The 21663-nt window shown below is 32.4% G+C and overlaps 1 protein-coding gene and 1 long non-coding RNA gene across 2 annotated transcripts in view; one reads left to right on the forward strand and one right to left on the reverse strand.

Annotated features, from left to right (window-relative positions):
* The window catches only part of LOC135835940 (uncharacterized), a 167614-nt gene extending 151953 nt beyond the window's left edge, over window positions 1-15661 (forward strand). The window contains exon 6 of the long non-coding RNA XR_010556978.1: window positions 15560-15661. This is a non-coding gene — a long non-coding RNA (uncharacterized LOC135835940). The remainder of the gene's footprint in view (window positions 1-15559) is intronic.
* Window positions 1-21663, reverse strand: part of LOC135835935 (5-hydroxytryptamine receptor-like) — a 185029-nt gene that overhangs the window by 157118 nt on the left and 6248 nt on the right. The window contains exon 2 of the mRNA XM_065350451.1: window positions 6660-6747. The gene's annotated coding sequence lies outside the window, so the exon portion shown is untranslated. The remainder of the gene's footprint in view (window positions 1-6659; window positions 6748-21663) is intronic.

Here is a 21663-nt window from a genome sequence, read left to right on the forward strand (position 1 = left end):
GTAGAGGTACATCCCCAATCCCCATGCGCTCGAAAGAAGAATAATAATAAACTTACCTACTCAATGTTGGGTTATTTCCCTTGGAATTTTTTTTCCAAAAATTGATTTTTTTGAGAAATTTGAGTAAATTTCAATTTTGAAAAAAAAAGTTGGAACTTTGAAAATATAGTGTGATGTGTCGATTTACTGAGATGCGCGGTCTCCAAGTCCCAAATATTCCATTGATTTCGTCGCCAATATTTTCTGAAAGTTGTGACCAAATACCGAACAGAAACTATTCAAAGCATTGAATTACTGATCAACATGAAGCTTATGTAAACGTAAAGTTGAGACACTAGAAATATAAAAATAAATAGGTACGAACCTTACAAGTTTTCCGTATCTTTGAAAAAATTTAATAAAGTAAAAAGTCAAGTTTTCTGGTATATTTGAAAAGAACGACAGGTGTACTTTGAATCTTTAAGGTATGTTTGTCGTCTGTTCGAATTCCATATAATTTCTGATCAATATCAATATGCTGCCTTTTTACACGTGTTGCATGTGATAGTGGAGAAAAAACTCGTTTATATAAAAATACACTAGCGATGTTCTCGTTGGTTTAGGGGGAAAAAAATACAAATTTGTCGCCACAAACACGACAGCGTTTCAGGTAAAAAAATATATACGAAACACGGATTATCAAAGCCTTGAAAATAAAAATCTAATAAAAAAATACGTTTTCTTATGCCTATAAATAGAAAAAAAGAAAAGAAAAGACATTTGTTTTTGACATACGTTAACTATTGGAAATTTCATCTTTATACCTAGATACGAGTATACGAATACGTATAAGCATATTCGCATTTATGGTATGTATTTTTTTCGTTGAATGAATATTGTCCTGTTCTGCCTGCTAACATTAGCGACATTTTCATATGAAAGTTTTACGAGTTGTATTAATATTATTTTCTGAAAATGATTTTTTTCTTTCGTATAGGTATGTACCTACTATAGGACTTACGTGTTATTATATTGACATGGATTTGAAAGAATAAGTTACCATGTCTATTGTGTATGGATAAAGTAATGAGATATGGATTTCTAAGTAATTGTTCTGTTGCTAACTAGTCAGAAAAGTGATGTAATAGGCATACCTATGCTATTATTTTGAAAGTAAAAGATCCGAAATTTCGTAAAGTAATCGAGTTAAATTGTATAAATAAATTTTTTTCGGTAATGTGGACGATTTTCGTTTCACATTTGCATATTTAATTTATCGCTAGTTTCGAACGGGAGCACTTAAAAGTATTGCTGTTTGCCTAAAGCTATTGCTTGTTTGCATTTGTCTATATAAATTTATAACCAGGCATTTTTAAGGAATTGAACAGACCATTAAAATTTTATACGCAGGAATTCCGCCATTTAACGATACATTGTAATAATTTGTTAGTCGAGAATTTTTGGCAATTTTTTTTTACGGCGTAAGTTATTACAATATTTAATGAAGTTTATACGTTGTTATTATGAGAGGAATTGCGTGATTATTATGGTTATTATATTATTTATCCGGCGGAAAGAGTTCATGCGGGTTTGTTTAGTTTTATTGTAAATTTTATGTAAAATTGATGTTATCTTTATTTTAAAATTTTTTCTGCAAAGTATGTAACTATAGTCAGAGTGAAATTGATGATTCAGTTTATGATTCATTGATTTAATCTGGGGTTTGTCAGAATTTCAGGTGAAGTTGGTAATTAATTTTGTTGATCGGTCAATGGATCAATATTCCTGATTTCATTAGTGAAATTACGAGTACCTACCTACTAAAAATTTCTGTTCTACTTGATAATTTTTACTTAGTGAACTGATGGTGGTGGGGTGTTAAAAATCGCCATTTCAATTTATAATACATACATATCTAATGTTGCCAATTGATTTGGCAAATTTTCATTGATTTGTCAATATCCTGGGCAAAATGATTGGATCAGATCTGACCGGATCAGATTAGCTCTTTTCACAGTTTAGACCTAATAAGATCTAAGAAAGAGACTTGATTGGATCTGATCAGATCTGAATAGATCTTGACAAACCTGAAAAGATCTAATCTTAATCAGGCGAGATCCTATGTGATTAGATCTGATCAGTCTCCCGTGGATTGTTCAGTTTTCTTGATTTCATCAGAAACGGTTGAACATTTCTGATGAAGTTGATGAATTCCACTGATTGTATCAATGATGGTGATTGATGATGACGATGGCAAAAACCATTCATTTCAAAAAATACGAGTAGGTATGTAAAAGTTAGGCACCAATTGAGTAGGTACACAATTTTCATTGATTTGGCAGTGAAATTTAAAATGATTTGTCATTGGCGTAGGTTCCCTGATTTAATTTAGGCATGTATTCAAATGAGTAGAAGTTAGCATTTGAGTCAGCAAGCCTCACTGATTTAGCTGTGTAATCTTATTGATTAGGTGATCATAATGGCTCAAATTTCTTAATTCCATCTGTGAAATTTTCAATTATTGATTTTGAACACTGAAAAATGATGTCCGAAAATTATTTTTATTCAATGATCGCATGGAGGCACTTTTTCCTCTGATGTACCTAATAGTAGGTATGTATTTTTTTTTTTTTTTAGAAATGCTTTTAAAATTGCCTACACGAATAACCACCTAGCTGTAAATTCGAAACTCATCGTAGGTACCTATTACAGAAAAACTAGAAACTGTTATTTCGTGTAGTTTTTATTGTTTTAAACGTGAACGAAGATCGGGGGAAAAATCGAACAATTACGAAAACTTTCAACTTTTTCAATGTATCGAACAAGGCGTTCATTACATATTTTTTTGTATACTTACAATAACGAAGACACGATAAAAAAGAATAACACCGTACACAATTTTACAAATTGCTCGGATAGCTGACAAGTTTTTTCCCCTTCACAACCAGCTGGAAATATTTTTGATACTAACGAGGCTATTCGTTGGGTGGCGTTTAATGTAATTTTTTTTTATACGAATCGCATGTGCTGTCTACGATACAAGTATACCAACTTATTCTTACTACGAGAAAAAATATTTCTATCGCATGATTTAGGGCAAATGCTTTATCGGCTGCTACATTAAAATGTATAAGAATGTTGTTAAATGCTCCAGGGAATGTATCGATATTTTTGTACAACATCGACGAGCTTAGAAAGAAGTTGTCATTTTTTTTTATTGGAAAATTACAGTACTTACGTATAAACCGTTTATATACTTGGTTTTTTGGTATTTGTAGAGTCAAACGATGACCAATAAAATTGAAAACTTGAAAAAATTCTATTCAAATTTTTGAGTGGCGTCGTGAAGATAAGCAAACAAGAAATTCACCCGATAGAAACAAAAAAAAAAATTACATCGAATTTCTGAATAATATGCTTACAAAAGTTGCTGATCCCACATTTTTTAGACTCTTGTGTCCGGATTAAACCTAATTTTTCGATCTCGCTGACTAGTGAAAGCTTCTTTTCATCTTTCTTTTGAAATTCAGACTTTTTTTTTGTAAAATTTCAGCGAGAAATAACTGCTTCGTTAGAGTTGGAGTGAAACTACACGAGAAACAGAAACATCAATAAATTCACGCCGAAAAAATTAAGGGTTTGATAAGACACATTTAAATTTGAAAAGCGATGCTCATATATAGGATGAAAACCATCGCATTATAGAACGCTTCGTCGAGTATTCAATTGGAAAGCAATCTAGAACACGAATTCGATGAAAGATGCAAAGAATAGGTCACCCTATACTACTTGTAGTTAGAGGTAAATGAACGCGAATAAAATCATCGAATAGAAATAACCAGCACCCGATGAACGAAGAAAAGCGAAGGCGGAAGTGGAAACCTGAAACTACGACGTTCTTGCCATGATTCGCACTCACAACGGAGACTTTAATTGTGAGAAAAATAAGACGATATTATAAAACGTTAATTTGGCGCAATCGAGCGAACAGTAGGCAAAACACTGTTTATCAAAGGAACTCGGCTTGTCGGAAAATTAATTAAAACATCATAAAATGACGAGGTAAACAAGTCTTTAAAAGCATACTGTTAAAAAATTACCTAAAATATTCGTAATATCCACAAAATATTTTGATATTTTTTATTTCATTAAATTCTTTCTTTCTTTTTCTCTTTTTTTGCCGCAGTGTTAATATAAAAGGTATTTTGAAAAATCGTATGCTCATTTCTTTTAAATTAAAATGATTGAAATTAAAACTTACAATAACCCTTAAATGATCAACATTCGGCTAGTCTATGTTGCTGAAAAAGAATTTTCATTCGGAATTTTTTATCTCTGCAGGTGATGAAAACATCTCCTTGTGAGTTATCTATTATGATTAATTAATTTACTTTAATTACACCAATTAATTTTTTCACGAATGAATAAATTCTCTCTGCGGGAGGAAAGTTTACCGAGGACTGAGTTTTCTTCACAAATCTTCCAACACAAGTTATCTTCTTAACAATGTAGTCAGTCAAGAAACTTGAACGTGTTTAACTTAACAAATTAATAACCATCTCCATTAGACAACGATCTTACTCAGTTACCCCTGCTATTTTCACTTCCACCACAACTTCATTAGCTTCGTGAATATAAACTTCATTTATCTTCCACTCGAACATTTTCGTTTTTTTCTACGTTAGAAGGAAAATGAAGTGTAAAAATATAAAAAATCGGAAAATATTTCAGTTTGCAAATTTCATCACCTTTCAGGCGTTCGTTTGGTGATTGGTGCTCAATGCTTTACTTGAATTTTCAATTTCAATTTAGTTTCTTCGTAATTACATGAGATGAAGTTGCATTTCATTATCCAAGGTTTACCATTTATTTTATTTATTTTCTTGGCGGAAATAGCAAAGTAGAGTGTACAAAGAAATGTGACTGAATTAAGTACATAATGGGTAGGTAAAAATAAAAATAATCAAGTGCTTTACTTCCTTAGAACCAAAAATTCGATAAATGGGTCGGTGGATCTAATGGTTTGTAAAATCAGAATGAAAGAAAGGAAAAAAGTAGAAATTTGATTGGACAAAAAATCTGATCCTTATCACCTTTAATTGAGGGGGAAATGATTGGATCTGATCAGGTCAAAACATTGCATCATAGTTTTGATAAAATTATTGGATCCAGAAAATGCCCTGATCCGGTATGATCAAAATATCAGATCTGACTGAATGAATATAATCAGACCTGATCACTTTGTCCTGAGTATGTGTACATATATGATTTCATCTGTTCAGATTGAAATTAACCATATCTGAGTAGATCTAATTTGATTTGTGCACTTCCTTGAACAGATCTAATCATATACCTATACCCGGGGAAAAGTGATGATATCAAATTTCCTACGAGAAGATCTGATAGGACCGGTTTAGACCTGTTTGATATGATCTGTCCAGCGGGAAATGATTGAATCTGATCAGGTCAGATTATCAGATCAGATCTAGACATTCACTGGATCCAACTTCATCTGAGCAGATCTGACTGAATCTGATCATATAAAAGTTTTAGATCCAATAGAAGAGAATTGATTGGGTTTGATCTGATCAGCTAAGATCTTATAACAACTGTTTTATCAGCTCAGCTCAGATTTGATCAGTTTGCACAATTCCTTGATCCAATTTGATCTGACCAGATCTGACTTGATCTGATCTGATAACAGTTTGATCGGATCGGTTCTGTTCAGACCTTAACAGGAGAGACTTGATTGGATCTGATCACGTCTGCATAAATCTGCTTACACTTGTTTAATCGGGTCAGATCAGATCTAATCAGTTCAGACATTTTGTGAATGTAATTTAAGTAGTTTGACCGAATCTTATCAGATACGAGTTTTGGTACTTTTGGTCTTATCAATCTGTTCAGATCTGGTCAGATTAAGAGAGAATTGATTGAATTTGATTAGGTCTGCATAGATCTGATTACACCTGCTTGATCGGCTCAGATCAGATATGATCAGTCTGCACTGTATTCAATTTAACCTGGCCTCATTTGATTGCATCTTATCAGATAAAAATCTTGGTCTGATTAATCTGTACGGACTTATTTAAATTCAGCGGGAGAAAATTGATTGAATCTGATCAGGTCAGCATAGATCGTATTACACTTGCTCAATCGGTTCATCAGATACAATCAGTCCGCGCTTTCCTTGAATTCAATTTGGCCTGACCAAATTTGATCAGATCTGATTAGATTAATCTACTCAGACCTGATCAGCTGCAATAGGGAAGACTTTATTGGATCTGGTCAGATCTGCATAGATTTAATCACACTTGTTTGATCAGATCTGATCATAATGTGGACAATGGTCATTCCTTGAATTCAGTTTGGCCTGACCAAATTTGATCAGATCTGATTATATTAATCTACTCAGACTTGATCGGCTGCAGTAAGGGAGACTTTATTGGATCTGGTATCAGATCTGCATCGATTTAATCACACCTGTTTGATCAACTCCGATCAGATCTGATCAATGTGGACAATGGTCATTCCTTGAATTCAATTTGATATGGTCACATTGATCACATCTAATTAGATCAGAGTTTTGATCATATCCAATAATTATCTCTTGAATAATCACACTTGTTTAAAATTGTCTAATTATATACGATCCTACTGATAATGTGGATTATTCTTACCTTTGCGAATAGTTTTCTAACTCGGTAATCCATCGAAATCCAGCTATCGATTGGCGTTGAAGGAATGTGTGGCATTTTGGCGGCATGTCTGAAATTTGAAAAAAAAAAATATGCGGATTAAAATTAATCGTAGGTATAAGTTTTATTTAAAAATTCAAGATATCTACCAGGTATTTTTATTTTTTTTTTTAAATGAGATTTGTTATAAATTAAATAACTTATACTAAGAAGGGAAGTGCCTCAGGTGACATTCGCCGATTTTCAATGATTCTTGCACCATTGAATAGAGGACATCGAATATAGTCTGACCCCAAATTTTCAGCTACTGAAGTTCGGTTTCTCGATTTTTGATGGCGATTTTTCGATTCTTACATTGTAGCAATTTTGAAAAATCGATCAAAATTTTTTTCAAAATTCACTGAAAGAAATGATTTTCAAAACGCTTTATTCAGTCCCGAAATTGATGCAATGGTTACTGCACAGTACAGTAATTTTCAAATTACATCATTTTGATGTAATGATTACATAGGTTAAATCAGAGAATGCATCAAGTGATGGAATGAGTACATCGCCAGGATGGATTTATTGCATCACTTTTCAAAATTAATTTCTATGTTCTCATTACATTTCTTTGGGGACTCAGTCCTGCAGACATGGTATTCAAAACATCATTTGGTGGGTAATAAGTACATCGTATAGTAAGCAATGATTACATTCCTTAAACATGACTGAGAACCATGTAGTGATTTACTGAATACAGTAAACGATGTACTGAGTACATCGCCATACTGCAATGAAATCATTTTTTTAAAACAGTGAAAAACCTATAAATACTTCGAGGGCCTGAATCAAATATTCTACTCGCGGCCATGTCGTTAAGTGTAGGTAGTTAGGAGCGAGAGGTCGCAGGTTCGAATCCCAGTCAGGTAGGAAAATTTTCTTAGGAAAATTAGATCTAGAAAAATTCGTCGTAGTGAGAATTATTTAGATGTGCGGAGAAACGTAAAATTGATATCACCTATCCCCACTTTTTAAATATTGTTGAATAAAAACGATGGAATGGTTACTGCACTTCTGTGTAATAGTTACTTCTCTAAATATGTACTGATTAATGCGTTTCATTCCTATACCAAAATTACCGCGTTTTAATGCACTGAGTGCATCGTTTCAATGTAACTATTACTGTTTATTTCTTTCAGTGTTGTTATGCGAAAATCGAAAAATTGCTATGGGCAGCTGTTAATTTCACCGTGAGCTAGTCTCAGCATATTTATTCAAATGCTCAAAAAATTTAAGAAATTTAAGTATGCGACCTGCGCCGACTATTTTTAACCAATTTTTCAAAATTGTGATGTGAAAATCGAAAAATTGCCCCAAGAAATCGAATTATCAAATTCAGCTGCTGAAAATTTGGGATTAGGTTATATTGGATGTCCTCTATCCAAGGGTGCAGAAATCGTTGAAATCAGCGAATGTCACCTGAGGCAACTCCCTTGTAAGTATAAAAAGTCCTTTCAACGAAAATTTCTCACGCTGGTAGTTTGAATGTTAAAATCTCAGCAATGGAGGTGTAGTTTGGTACGTATTTTCAGTTTCGCGTTCACATTCAAAGCATTAAATACGTAGCATAGCGAGGAGCAGCAAACCGTGAAAAAATAAAATGCTTGTATTACGCTTTAACGAACGCTTTCTAATGTTACTATTTTATTAATTTGGCAAAAAATTTGAATACTTGGTTGAGGATTTCGCAAAACAGCACGTTCTACGTTCTCAATTAATGAAAGTTCGCTTAGTGGTTTAAATGAAAAACTTTGTTTTCGAGGACCGTTTATTATTATAATTACTATTTTAACGACTTTCAAAACTAAACCAACTTTGGTAATAAAAATTTCCGGTTTCGTATATACTCGAGTTTTTTCTCCCTTCTTTTTGGCGTGAGCGTGGAGAAAAATAGAAAAAAAGAAGAAAAATTTCGTGTTATTTATAAAAAATAACATTATTAATGTTTACGAAAATGTAAATATGCTTTCGGTCGAGTACCTCTTTCACCATATGCTATCGGATAGCTAATACTGCCAGAGACTTGAGTTACATTACAGCTAATTTGGATAATGCTTTTTTCTTTTGTGACTAAAAAGAAAGCAAAGAGGAATTCCTAGTTTGTGGTAAAAGATTTCTTACACAGAAGTGTATCTCTTCGAAAGAAAATTTCCAATGGGAATGTTGAAATAAAGAGAACATTCTAATCGAAAACTTTTCCAAAATGTAAATCGAGACCTGAAAAAGAACGAAAAAATCACAATAAAAAATGAAAATTGACAACTAAAGGTGGAATTTATAATGGAGAAAATGTTGAAAATTTCAAACTCTGTCGAATACGTCGCGTCGTCTTGAAAGTTCGCAGTTTTATTTTGCAAAAGACTAAGTTGAACTAGTTGGAAAGTTTTTTTTTTTTATTTGAGGGTGCAAATGCTATCTTGTTATATCCATTATGTGGTTAGCTTCATTTGCATTGGTTTAGTGTGCATATTTCATCTATAAAGCTTTTTATCATGTTATCGAAGTATATACGACGCTTTTGCTTTACTTCTGTTGCTTGAAAGTTTTTTTATATTTAGTGTATAAATAAGTACGAGTATTATAAGTAACGCGAGTGTGAGGAAACCGTACTCGTTTTTTTTTCGATCATGAGAATTTATAGTCGTTGGAAATTTAATAATAATTTTGCATGATGACGTATAAAAATTGATAACTTTAAAATAAGGCAGACGAGTTAACTTAATTAATGAAGAGCAATTACCTTTTTAAGCAGACAAAGAGAGGTTTCGTTCGAGCGAGTATGAGAAGAGCGAAGAGATAGGTGGGTTCTCTATTGTTTACGAGAGTGATGGATAAAATGCCTTGCTATACCTTTGTTTCAAAATAAGGTTAAATGCAACGATAATGCTAGTTATACAATGCATTTATTGTGAAGATTTCGAAAAAGCGACACGAATACGAAAATTTTAATTGTTTCATAAAATACCTACTACTTGAATGAGAAGAAAATTGACACGCAGTGTTTTAAATTTCTACGGCTTAGAGAGGGCATGATATAATCTTAAATTTCTACTTAGGCCATTTTATCGTTTAAATTTAATGAAACTATATCAATTTTGCGAACGATGATGAGTTTCTTGTATATTTTCTTGTTTTGGAAGTATTGCTGTTGGGAAATTTTGAGTTTCTCTGGTATGAGTTATTAAGTCGATCAGATGGAAATATTTTGTGTGTGTTTTTTTTAGAATAATTGTGCCAATAATTCGGTGGAAATGAACTTCTCTAGAAGAGCTGAAACATTCAGTTTTAAACGTCCGAAGAGTTCGCCGAATGAGATTTCAACCTTTTGTTTGGGGTTTAAAATGTCTCATTATCGTACTCGTAGGATGCTTGATTGGTCCAAAAAATTGATTCTCAAGTGTCAAAAATAATCAAAAACACGAGGGAAAAAATCATAATTTTTTTCGTGAAGGAAGCGTAAAAAAGTCCTGTCAAAATCACCAATTGAAATTTAGTCAGAATTTTGAACCCTGACCAGTAAATTCATTTAGAAAAATCAAGTACCCTACATAATAGCGTACTTACCTAAATTATTATTTTCTTTGAAAAGTAAATTACATGCACCTCTTATTCTCTTCATTGCTGATTTTGGCTTTAGGTATATGTAGTAATCTTTGTGTACAAAATCATACGAGAATATCCAAGTTGAAATTTTTATGCCAGAGCGATTATTTGAATACCTAATACTTATAGATTAGTGTGCTAAGCTATTATTCCTTTGCAATATGTCGTCTACAGAATTAATGTGCTTCGCGTGCATGTCGTGTATACAGAAGCAACAATTTGCATTAATGGCGAATGGTAAATAGCTGAATTAATTCTGAGCGTTGTGATATTTTAGTTTACCAATTGATTAAAAAGAAATACAAAGTGTAGTGTATTTGTTTGACTTGATGTTTCAAAGCTGCGATTCCCTGAGTAATTTTACGTCGATGCTCAGAAGCGAGAATATTCCATCCAATTAAAAGAAACGTGTCAAGTGGAAACCTCAACTCTTTCATTAATACCGATCGAATTTTATGACGAGTTTGTTTTTGGATGTGCTGCATATATTATGGTATGGATTTGAAATGATGGCGAATATTACGTATTGCACTTCTGTGTTTATTGTTGTTTTTCTGCACTAATGATGCTTAGTATATTTTACAAATAAGTATGGCATTGTTTTAAAATGGGATGGATTTCATTTTTATTCATATCTATTTAATGAAGAAATATTGGATATAGCCTGATTCAAAAATGGTCAGATCTCAAAATCATAATCGGAGAAAATCCATTTATTTTTTCTGACCTTATCTAACCTAACGTGCGGTAAGTTGATATCTAATAATAAAAATTTTATAGATGGGTGAAATTAAAAAAAAAAAAACTGGAATGGAAATACTAAATTCCCAACCCCCTCGCCGTGCTACCACCGCCCGGCCTGAACATATATATACATGCATACGAGTATGTATAACTTCTTCGCTTGTGCGCTTTTAAGCGTCACGTCGGTTTCTTGATAAATCGCGAAAGACGGCGGCGTTAATAGTTTTGCATAACCAGTTCGCCGTAAATACCTATAATGAAGTCGCAGAGTGTAATGTTTAATGTTGTTGATGGTTTTTCATATTATTCTCTTCGAAGTGAATGTCTTACCTGGAATGTTCATCTGCGTAACTATTCATCCTACATGAAATGTGAACCTATTTTTGTTACAATTTTATGTAGAGCGATTATTTTTTGATCATTTTTCTTGTAAGAAGCATTTTTTTTTTTCGGAGAAAAACTTATTTTTGGAAATATTTTACCACCTTCCTCCCCTCTTGGTCGATGTTCACCATCTAAGAGCGGAGACTTTTAATATGTTACTCAGAACCAGTATTCATTACATTTTTTTAAAAAGTCGTCTATATTAGGATATTTTGGGTTTGAATGTTTGGAATTAGTGGACTGTATACCATATGTGACGCGACGCGACAAAATCGACCTTCGAGCCGAAAATAAGTTTTTGAGTTATGGGGGGTTAAAGTTTTCAGTCCAGTTCTGCTCATTTAGCGGAAGCACTTGCGAATCAGGTTATCCGGCTAAACTGAGCTAAACATAGTCTTGGATAACGTTTCTTGCCTGTTTTGTGTGAACGTCACTGGGTAAAATGGTTATTTACATTGAAACAGAGGGCTCAGCCGTGATTGCGCTCATTTTTTCAATTTTTTTTTTATTTTTTCATCATTTCAATTTTGAAATTGATCTGGAGGCGAAACAAAGCGTTCTACGAGAAAAATACATCGAGCAAAGTTGTAGAGAATTAAATTTCCAAAAACCTATAAGAGGTTTATTTTTCTCCAAAATGCATAGTTTTTCCGTTTTTCTCAAAAAAACTAAAACCTCATGATGATTACCATAAAATTTCTGTTTTTTGAGAAAAACGGAAAAACTATGCATTTTGGAGAAAAATAAACCTCTTTTAGGTTTTTGGAAATTTAATTCTCTACAACTTTGCTCGATGTATTTTTCTCGTAGAACGCTTTGTTTCGCCTCCAGGTCGATTTAAAAGTTGAAATAATGAAAAAATCAAAAAAAAATCAAAAAAATCAAAAAAATGAGCACACTTCTGACTAGATTACCATGTATACGGAGCTATGCAAATCATAGGGACTTCTGGGTGGTTTTAAATGATTTTTGAATGTCCGAGTACCAAAAATCCGTCAAAAAGTGAAAAATAATTTTTTAGGTCCGAAGGTCGATTTTGTCCCGTCACGTCACATATTTTAAATACATAAATATCTACTAGATGAATTGATGATGCTTTAAAGCAGTTTTTGAGGCTCCAATGGATTTTTGGATTCTTCAGTTCTGGAAGAATTGTTATTAAACAATTTGAAATGAAATTCTCAGCTCCTGTAGACAAGGTCTAATCGTTTTTATAATCCTTTTAATCGATTTAGGCACCAGTTTTTGAAATCTGTTATTATCTGTATGAGGGGACTAGACAGCTGCGCATACAATGTGCGTAGCTGATTTTGTTACACGAAAATTCATTCTAAAAATCACCAAAAAAAATTATTAAAAATCACTCAGTACAAAAAAAATTGTATTTGAAATCATCACGATAAACTAAATCATCATTGAACAATTTATTCTAAATCGCTACAAAAAGTTCACTTCAATACTTAATTCCAAAAATATTCATTTGTCATACTTCGAAAAAAATTCACTAGAGAATTCAACATTAAAAAATCAATTTGAAATCCCCACAAAAAATGCTAAGCTGAACTTCAAAAAATTAAATTTTAAATCTTTGGGCAAAAAATTATTTTAAAAAATCACCAGAAAAATATATTAAAAATTACTGCAAAAAATCATTTGAAATAATCAAAACAAGTTCCAAATTAAATCATCATTGAACAATTTATTCTAAATCATCACAAATGATTCACTTGGAATCAGTCCGAAAAAATTCATGTGTCATCGCTTGAAAATAATTCATTAGATTTCAATACTATAAAAATCACGAAAAATTCACTTGAAATTATATTCAGAAAAAATTCATTTGTCATCTCGAAAAAAATTCATATGAATTCAACACTAAAAAAATCACGAAAAACTCACTTAAGATCATTCCAAAAAAATTCATTCATCTCAAAAAAAAAAAATTAACACAAAAAAATTCGTGTTATATCGCTTGAAAAAATCATTTAACACTAAAATTATCGCGAAAAATTCACTTGAAATTATTCCAAAAAAATTCATTGACTTTAACACTATAAATTAATTTGGGATCGTCAGAAAAACATTGAAAAAATGTATTCTAAACCTCCACAAAAAATTAAAATAAAATGATTCCGAAAAAATTCAGTTGTCATCACTCAAAAAAATCATGAGAATTCAACACTAAAAAATCAATAAATACACTAAAAAAAAACAGTACATTATTCAACTAATAGGAAGATAGTGTGATTTGCAATGAATTTTGAGGGTTATATTTTCCGAGCTAAGCGAGGGAAATAACTTAAAAGCATAATAGGTAGGTCGAAGGTACCTACTAAAAAAGAATGAATAATGAGGTATACTCAAGTCGTTCACTTGTTGGAAAAGATCACAAAAACGACAAATTCTAGTTCAAACACGTTTACTCTTCTTTAATAATTAAGTAGATAATGTATATTTTCTCTATAACAGGAATGTTCAAAAATCCGCTGGAGACTCCAACAAGGCTCAAAACCACCTCTAATCGACTCAATATGTTGGAAATACAACATGAATCACAAATTTCAGTTCTCTACCCTTATTTTATCAATTTTTTTGTGAAAAAATTGGTCAGTTTTCCAAAAATTTACCAAAATTCAGGATCAGGAAATAACATTTAGCCCTTGAAATTCGGTCATTACTGTTTATCCCAGTGACGAAATTGAAAAGCGAAATTTGACTGTTTCAGATCTAGAGAGTTGTTAGCGTTTTCCATCAAAAACCTTGAAAAATCTGGTGCCTACCGATCTTTAAAATTACCACCTCTGTATTACGTACTTACTTCAACAATAACATGATCCAAAACAGACTAAATTTATTACCTACAAACAACCTGACATCCTATACGCTCACGCTGATGGTAAATTTGGTAAAAACTTGTCCAGATCTTCGGCCCACGTTGAAATAAATAAACGATAAAAAGGTACCTAAGTTGATCACGTGTAGGATATATTTATGATGGCTTTTAAACGCAAATGAGGTAAACTTAGAGAAGCAGGTGAGTGCTGCGGGTACGTATATTGGCCACAGTCGAGGAATAATATCAAAGGAGAATTTTTCGAACACTATAAAATACGATGGTAAAGCAGTTTGTACTTGGGTAGATGATAAACGTGTATCGCGCTGTTTTAGATTTCAGTGGCTATTAATCACGGTCTGTTACCACTTTTAAACAATAGACGACAGAGGACAGAAGATCAATCATGGCCAATAGCCGCTGTCAAACGCAAGTCTTTCAGTTTGTAAAATAGGCTTCGCTTATAGTCACAACTTGGCATCGACTTAAAATATCTGATAAGCGAGTCCCAAGTTTCTTGAAAATGTAATATTTTTATAAGTCTGCAGTATGTTTGCTGATGCGAATGGCCGACCTCTTCTACAGTACCACTTACTCATAGGTAGGCAAGTACCATCAACCAACGAAAAACTATATTCTTGAAGAATTTCGCTAATACAAGGATAAATACACTCCATTAAGTTTATAGGTAGTACGATGATGTTCGAAATACAACTGACGTTTTATTCATGTTAACGGATGACTCCACCCGGTATATACCTATAGTATTTTTTTTTTATCATCATTCCTGTTGATTCTAATCGATAAACTAAGGGTATATTTTGTAATCCAGATGTAGCTTTTTATGGGGAAAATTTCTCGTTTTTTTCCCCTTTGTAATTAAAATGAAAATCGATACGTTATATGAAACTGTGGCAAGTATCGCGTATCATTGGTATAATACGTTGAGATTTGAGAAAAAAAGAAAACAAAAAATTCCAAATAGTAACTGCATGAGAGATTAAAATTATAGCGATTTTGTAATAAAGCGGCCGGCGAGGAAAAAAAAGGGGCATTTTCTATACTATGTGTGTGTAGTAGGCTATATACGAGTATATGTGAATGAAAAAGATAGAGTAGGTGTAGTGTATGCGGAGAAAAGAAGGAAAAAGCGAGAGAATTTTTCAACATAAACGGGCCCAATTTTAACCATGTTGTGCACGTTTCACACTTTTGCGGGAGTTTTATAAATGTGCGAAGTTTCATCTAATTATGTTGTTTGGTTTGTGATTTATAGCAGCAGATGTCATACCGGGCTCACGTTCTAGTATTTCCTTTCACGATGATTCATCATTATCATTATCCTTTGTTGGTAGCGAGTTTCACAACTCTAATATCTTTGATCGAATGTAAGTAAGTAGGTACCTATACATAATAGAAATGAGTTGTTGTACCCGCAATCGTAATCTTGAAAATACTCGGCTTTATATAACAATAGATCGATTTTCTCTCTCACTCTCTCCGCAGTCTTATATTTTTACCCCTTGGTTTTCTTTTTTTACTCGGTTTATAAAAATGCAATTACTCGAAGAAACCGACAAAAATTCCATTCAATCTTACCGGTCGCTTCGGTGAAGGTGTCAAAGCGTAAAAGTTGTCTCGAAAGTCTTGCTAACTAGATTACTCGACGACTTGTAAACGATGCTTAATTACATGCGAAAAGTGACGTAAGAAAGTCATTACATTTTAATCAGAAAGTAAACTGTTTCATTATACGTATCCTCGACGTGGTGAATTTCGCCAGCTAGAAACTATTTAACTTTATACGAGTAATAATACGTAATATAGTTAAATGGTTAGAGAATAGTGGTTGATTTTTTTTTTCTTTTATAACATTTCATAGGTGACATGGTTTCTGGTTTGTAGATATGTAGGTAAAAGGTACGTATAAAGGTACGTTTCACGAGTATAATAATCGAATATGAGAAGTTTACTGGAATAAATCTCGAACGTAGTGTACTCTAAATGTTATCAAGATGTTGAAATTCATCGGCGTCTAGAGATGAATTAGTTCGAGTCATTGTGTATTGTAATGAATGTGTGTTCAACTGTTCATATTGCGTGTGTATCTTCTTCAATGGTTGCTGGTTGAATTTCCGAAACGACGATACAGCATAGGTATAAATCTATGATTTATCATCGCGATACGGAAAAAAAAAGTATATAACGTCTGCTATTTTTGAAAGAAAATCAACACGAAAAGACTTTTATATTTATTGCGAAGGTGTTTCCCTTGTAAACAGCAACGTATAGCCTTCTCGTATGTGAATTTTTACAAAGGTTATATCGTAATTCATCGCTTCGTGTTTTTACGTTCGGCCATTGAAAGTGTTCGTTTCATTAGAAATTTTGTAAAATTATTTCAAATCGTGCTATTTTTCATTTATAGGTTTTCACCAGGGAACCTCTCAAGAGTCAAGATGTCCGTCTTCGATTTGAACGGGGCCTCGATTTTTGAAAAGAGCATGTCTGAAAGCCCCAGAATCAAAATTTCAGATGCCCTGATTGATTTTTTGGTTTTTGACGAATTTTAGAAAATCAGAAACTTTACCATTTACGACAAATTTATGATTTTTTTGAAAAATAAATAACATTAAAAATATGCTGGTAGAAAAAACACCCTCGAAGTGTTCGCCTGGAAACCGGTTCAAATGTAAATAAACCCTTTAAACTGGCCAAGAATAAGCCACAACTAGTTTTTTAGATGCCCAAATTTATTTCCACTCTTTCTGGGGGAATTTATTAAAAATTCCGAGCAAATCAAAAATTACGTTGGAGGTGAATGGCTAGAAATAGTAAAATTTGTATTCAGGGTGAAGTGGAGAGGAGGGGTCATTTCAGACGTAATTACAGCTATTCGTGCAAATTTTAATTTCTCCTTCGAACAAAAGGTTTTTGATTTTACGAATTGTTGAGCTAGAGCACTTTGAAAATTGTACCTCTTTAATCAGTTTATGGAGTCCCCAATTTTGAAGTTAAGCTAAAATTGAGAAGAACGTTTTTTGTTCTCCTCTTTTTTAATGTTCTTGTAATAACTCGATAAAATTCAAGCTAGTTGCACATTTTTTAAAGGGAATTATATAACCTTGAATCAACACTAAAAACCCTGTACCTGTATCCCTTCAGTTTTCGGGATCGGCAAACCAATTTACACTCGTGTAGTTCGAGTCGCTGCGCTACGAAGCGATGGCGAATTATACGACACCTCGAACAGAACACCCGGTATATTAAGTCGAATTGAATCGACGAAAATGTATTCCAAAGCTCATATCATCTTGTTAAGCGTTCGTGTGGGAGAAGAAGAGAGAGAAAGTGAGATGAAAAAAAAAGGTACCTACCCGTCGAAGTATATTGTACGTAGAAGGATAGAGAGTAGTTTTCCTCTCGTTATTGATCGGATTTTGGAAATGATATTTCAAGGTTTGTGGAACAAATAATTCCTCTTGCGCGGAATTTTCGTTTAAAAAGAAATCAGCTCGTTGAAAAATGGTTACTAATTAAGAGAGAGGGAGTTTATAAGCCACGGTATAATTTATAAATAATTTCGGTAGTAGAAAATTTATAACGAGAGTCAGTCAAGAAGTTTGTTACCTTTTTCGTGGCTAGGTCTTATTATATAGGTGTATATTTTCCTATCTCGTGCGAATTCGTATAAACAATGAGATCGATATGAAGTTTACCATGTGTAAAATTTATTCTTTCTGTAGGAATTTTCCAAGGTAGGTATCTTAAAACTGATGTACGCTCATAATTTTCCTTTTGCGGGTTTATTTTAGATAGGCATTTAGATGTTTCGTTTACTTTGCTGGCACATGTTTGGCTAAGTTTAGATAAAAGCGTGCTTGTATTTTTATTACGATTTTCAGTTATCTAGCTACTGATTTTAAATATTTGGTTTTCACAACGTGGTGTGTTTCTCGTGTTTTTTTTCCTGAGAATTTCGTAGATTGTGGGTCTGGTTGATTGAAGAAAAGTTGTTAGTTGAATGAATGGGGGTGATCTCTGAGTTGGTTAATTAGTTTAGGAATTATCCTTCAAGATGTAAAAAGTTTCTTTTATCACCATCTAGGATCAATTCGGATGATTTTTTCAAATTATGGATATTTTATGCCTTATGAATACCTACTTCATTGCTGTTATTTCCCCGCCATTTCAACAAAAGTATAAAAATTTTTCTATCGCTCATTTTAAATCAAAAATTGTTTTATATTGAAACTGCCACGTACTAAATCATAATAATTGATATTTTTTTCGTCGTTTATTCGACATCTCATTTTTTTTTTTTTTTTTTTTTGAAAATCACGACTTTTGATGAAAAAAATGTAAAAGGAAGGAACTATCTATTCGAAGTAAGACAAGACTTTTTAAAAATTTTTGTTGATTTAATACTTAGAATTCAACATAGTTTAAAGTCTGAAAAAATATCAAAAAATCATTTTTTGAAAAAGTATATACATACCTAGTTATTTTTTCAAGTTCTTATAAGTCAGTTTTTGTATTTAAAAGTCCACTTTATTGCAAAAAAAAGTCAAAAATTATTATGATAGGTAGTTAGGTACCTACCTAATTTTTTTCAAGTTTTCAAAGCGTATTGTCAGGAACGATGGTAATTTTTTCCAAGTTCTGATTAAATACTATTAAACCAGATTACGTAATGACGAGAATTTATCACCTATTTTTCCCAAGTTTTTAAAAGTCAAACATAATGAAAAATTGAGAAATATTTACCCAAGTTTTCAAAAGTCAGCGTTGTGAGGACCAGTGTCGCGCAGATCGGTGTGATGTGATGACAATTTTGGAGTTTTTTGAGCTATATATAGCTCAAAAAACATATCTGTAATCATTTTCCAACTAGCTGCCGTGGCTTTTAGCGATATGTTTAAGTCTTTCTTTCTACCAAAAATTACAAAAAGTTTCTCCGGTGAGCAAAATAAGCGAAAATTGCTGAAAATTGTAGCTTTTTTGGCAAAAGAAATCCAAAAATTGTCACTTTTTTGCCAGAAACCGCCTGAAGTCTCGTTTTGTATCTAGCAACATTCCAAAAAATCCAAAAATTAGCACTTTTTTGCTAAAAAATTACCTAAAAAATCTCGCTTTTTCGCAAAAATTGCAAAAAAAGCGTCATGTTTGCCAAAATTTTCGAAAAATTTCCGTTTTTTATTAAAATTGCCGAAGTTTCAAGTTTTTTGCTAAAATTTACTGAAAGTTTCGCTATTTTGCCAAAAATCGCTAAAAATCTCTTCCTTGTGCGAAATTTATCATGGTCTCGCGTTCAGCTAAAAAAGCACAACAAAGTCTTTTTTTTGTCAAAATTGCGAAAAAGTCTCGTTTGCCAAAAACATGATAGAATTTTTCGCTTCATCACAAAAAGTTGCAATAAAGTATTTTTCGATAAAAACTTAAAAAAAAGACGAGTATGATTTTTTTCCAAAATTTCCAAAAAAAAGTTTGCTTTTTGCTAAAGTTGTCAATATGCTAATCTTCATTATCTACTTTGTTTCTCCTTAATCCGTTTACATTAAATTCAATTTAAAAATGCTCTCTCTTTTTTTAGTAATTTTTTCAGCATTGACAAGGTTTCATCACGTTTTGTAACTTCTTTTGGCTACTTTTTGATCAACTATTTCAAACTTTTTTTGGCAACAAAAGTATGTTTTAGGAGGAGAGAGCCGTGTGCCCTTGAGATTTTTTGGCCCGATGGGCCACCCGGAATGAAGTTAAGTGATCCCCAAAATGGTGTAGGTAATTCAATTTTTCAAATAATAATTATAAAACATGAGAAAAATTGACAAAATTGCTCAAAATTTGGAAATTCCCGAAATTTGTGACGTTTTTCTCTCGAAAAATATACGTACGCTTACTTACAGTACGTTGTTCATGTTTTTCCTCATTGATATGTATTTTCAAAACATTCCAAACGCGCACCTACAAATTTTCGTAAAAAATCTCAAAATTTTCAAGTTTATAATCGTATTTCAAAAGCTTTATTAAGCAAAAAATTGATTGAAAATGCATTTTTTCTGAAAGAAAAATCCAAAACCTAAGATGGAAAATTTCTAATTTTGCAATTGAAAATTTTTAACAATAAATCTACTCGTAGGTAATTGAATGGGCAGATTATTCTTAAAAATTATTTGAATCAAAAATATGATTTTTAGACCTTGACAAATACGTCATTATTCTTCGTGTTTTTCAATGAAAACGAATCTATCACCATTTTGAGAAATTTATGATATATTTTCTTTGATGTTCTCCGATTCATTTGCGCACCCTGTAGGTGTAAAAAGTGTAACATTTTATTAAACCACCATCTATGTAGAAAAAAGAAACGCTGATCGAATGACTAAATTATTCAAGCGATTTAATTTAATCGTAATGTTGTTGACTCGACGACGAAAAAAAAAATTCGCTTTCAGTATTAATTTCGAAGTGTGGTTTAAATAATTAGTAGCATCATTAAGACGTCCATTACGTAGACAAATGAGCACTGGGTTGGTCATACGAAAAGTTGGTTAAAACGTGTCTGTTAATTATATTAACTCGCAGCGTTCAGAACGTCTGTTAATCTGGCATTCTGGGATATTTTAATGAGGTAAGAAGCTGAAAATGGGCTGAATTTTATCACATTAGCCCAGTCCGAATAAGTATCCATTATTCGGCTCGACAGCTAATTTAAGAAATGGCACCGATTTGTCAGTCGTGATAAGAAAACGCCACCAATAAAAGAACCAAATTCATCCCCATTTTCGAGTTTTATTATGTACGTTCGTATTCTTGTATAGTACTTATTGAAAAGCGCGCATTTCAAACGACCTACTGTAACAATGAAAGATAGCAAATTTCGCGAATAAATTGCCAAAATGTAGGGTAGGTATTTCCAATAGCTTATATTTTGTTCATTATTTCATTTTAAACGTTGCTGTTGAGAATTCCCTACAGCGACGAGTTTTCGTGTATAATTTTGGCGTTGAATATTATTTAAAGAGGGTGTAAAGAAGAATAGCTACTTTGACGAATTGATTGCTCGATGTAGAATGACTTGCATACGAAGCCCAAATTAAGTGCTCTATAGAACTCGTCTTCAAGGCTCGTAGACGAATTTGATTTTTTTTTTTTGAAGTTCAAAGGAATCGTGCAAAATTCAAGGCCTTAAAAATTTTTGAAATCTTTTGCTCCTTTATTGTTTTTGGTGATATCACGTGACTTGAAAGTTGATCGTATAAAAGCTCAATTTCTTATATGAATTGATTTTGGAAAATATCTCAATATATCGCAGATACAAGGTTTTTATGTACTTACAGAAAAATTGAAGTAAGACTTGAAAAAAGAGGACTTTTCGAA

Source organism: Planococcus citri, chromosome 2 (assembly GCF_950023065.1).
Source record: "Planococcus citri chromosome 2, ihPlaCitr1.1, whole genome shotgun sequence".
Classification (NCBI taxonomy): Eukaryota; Metazoa; Arthropoda; class Insecta; order Hemiptera; family Pseudococcidae; genus Planococcus; species Planococcus citri.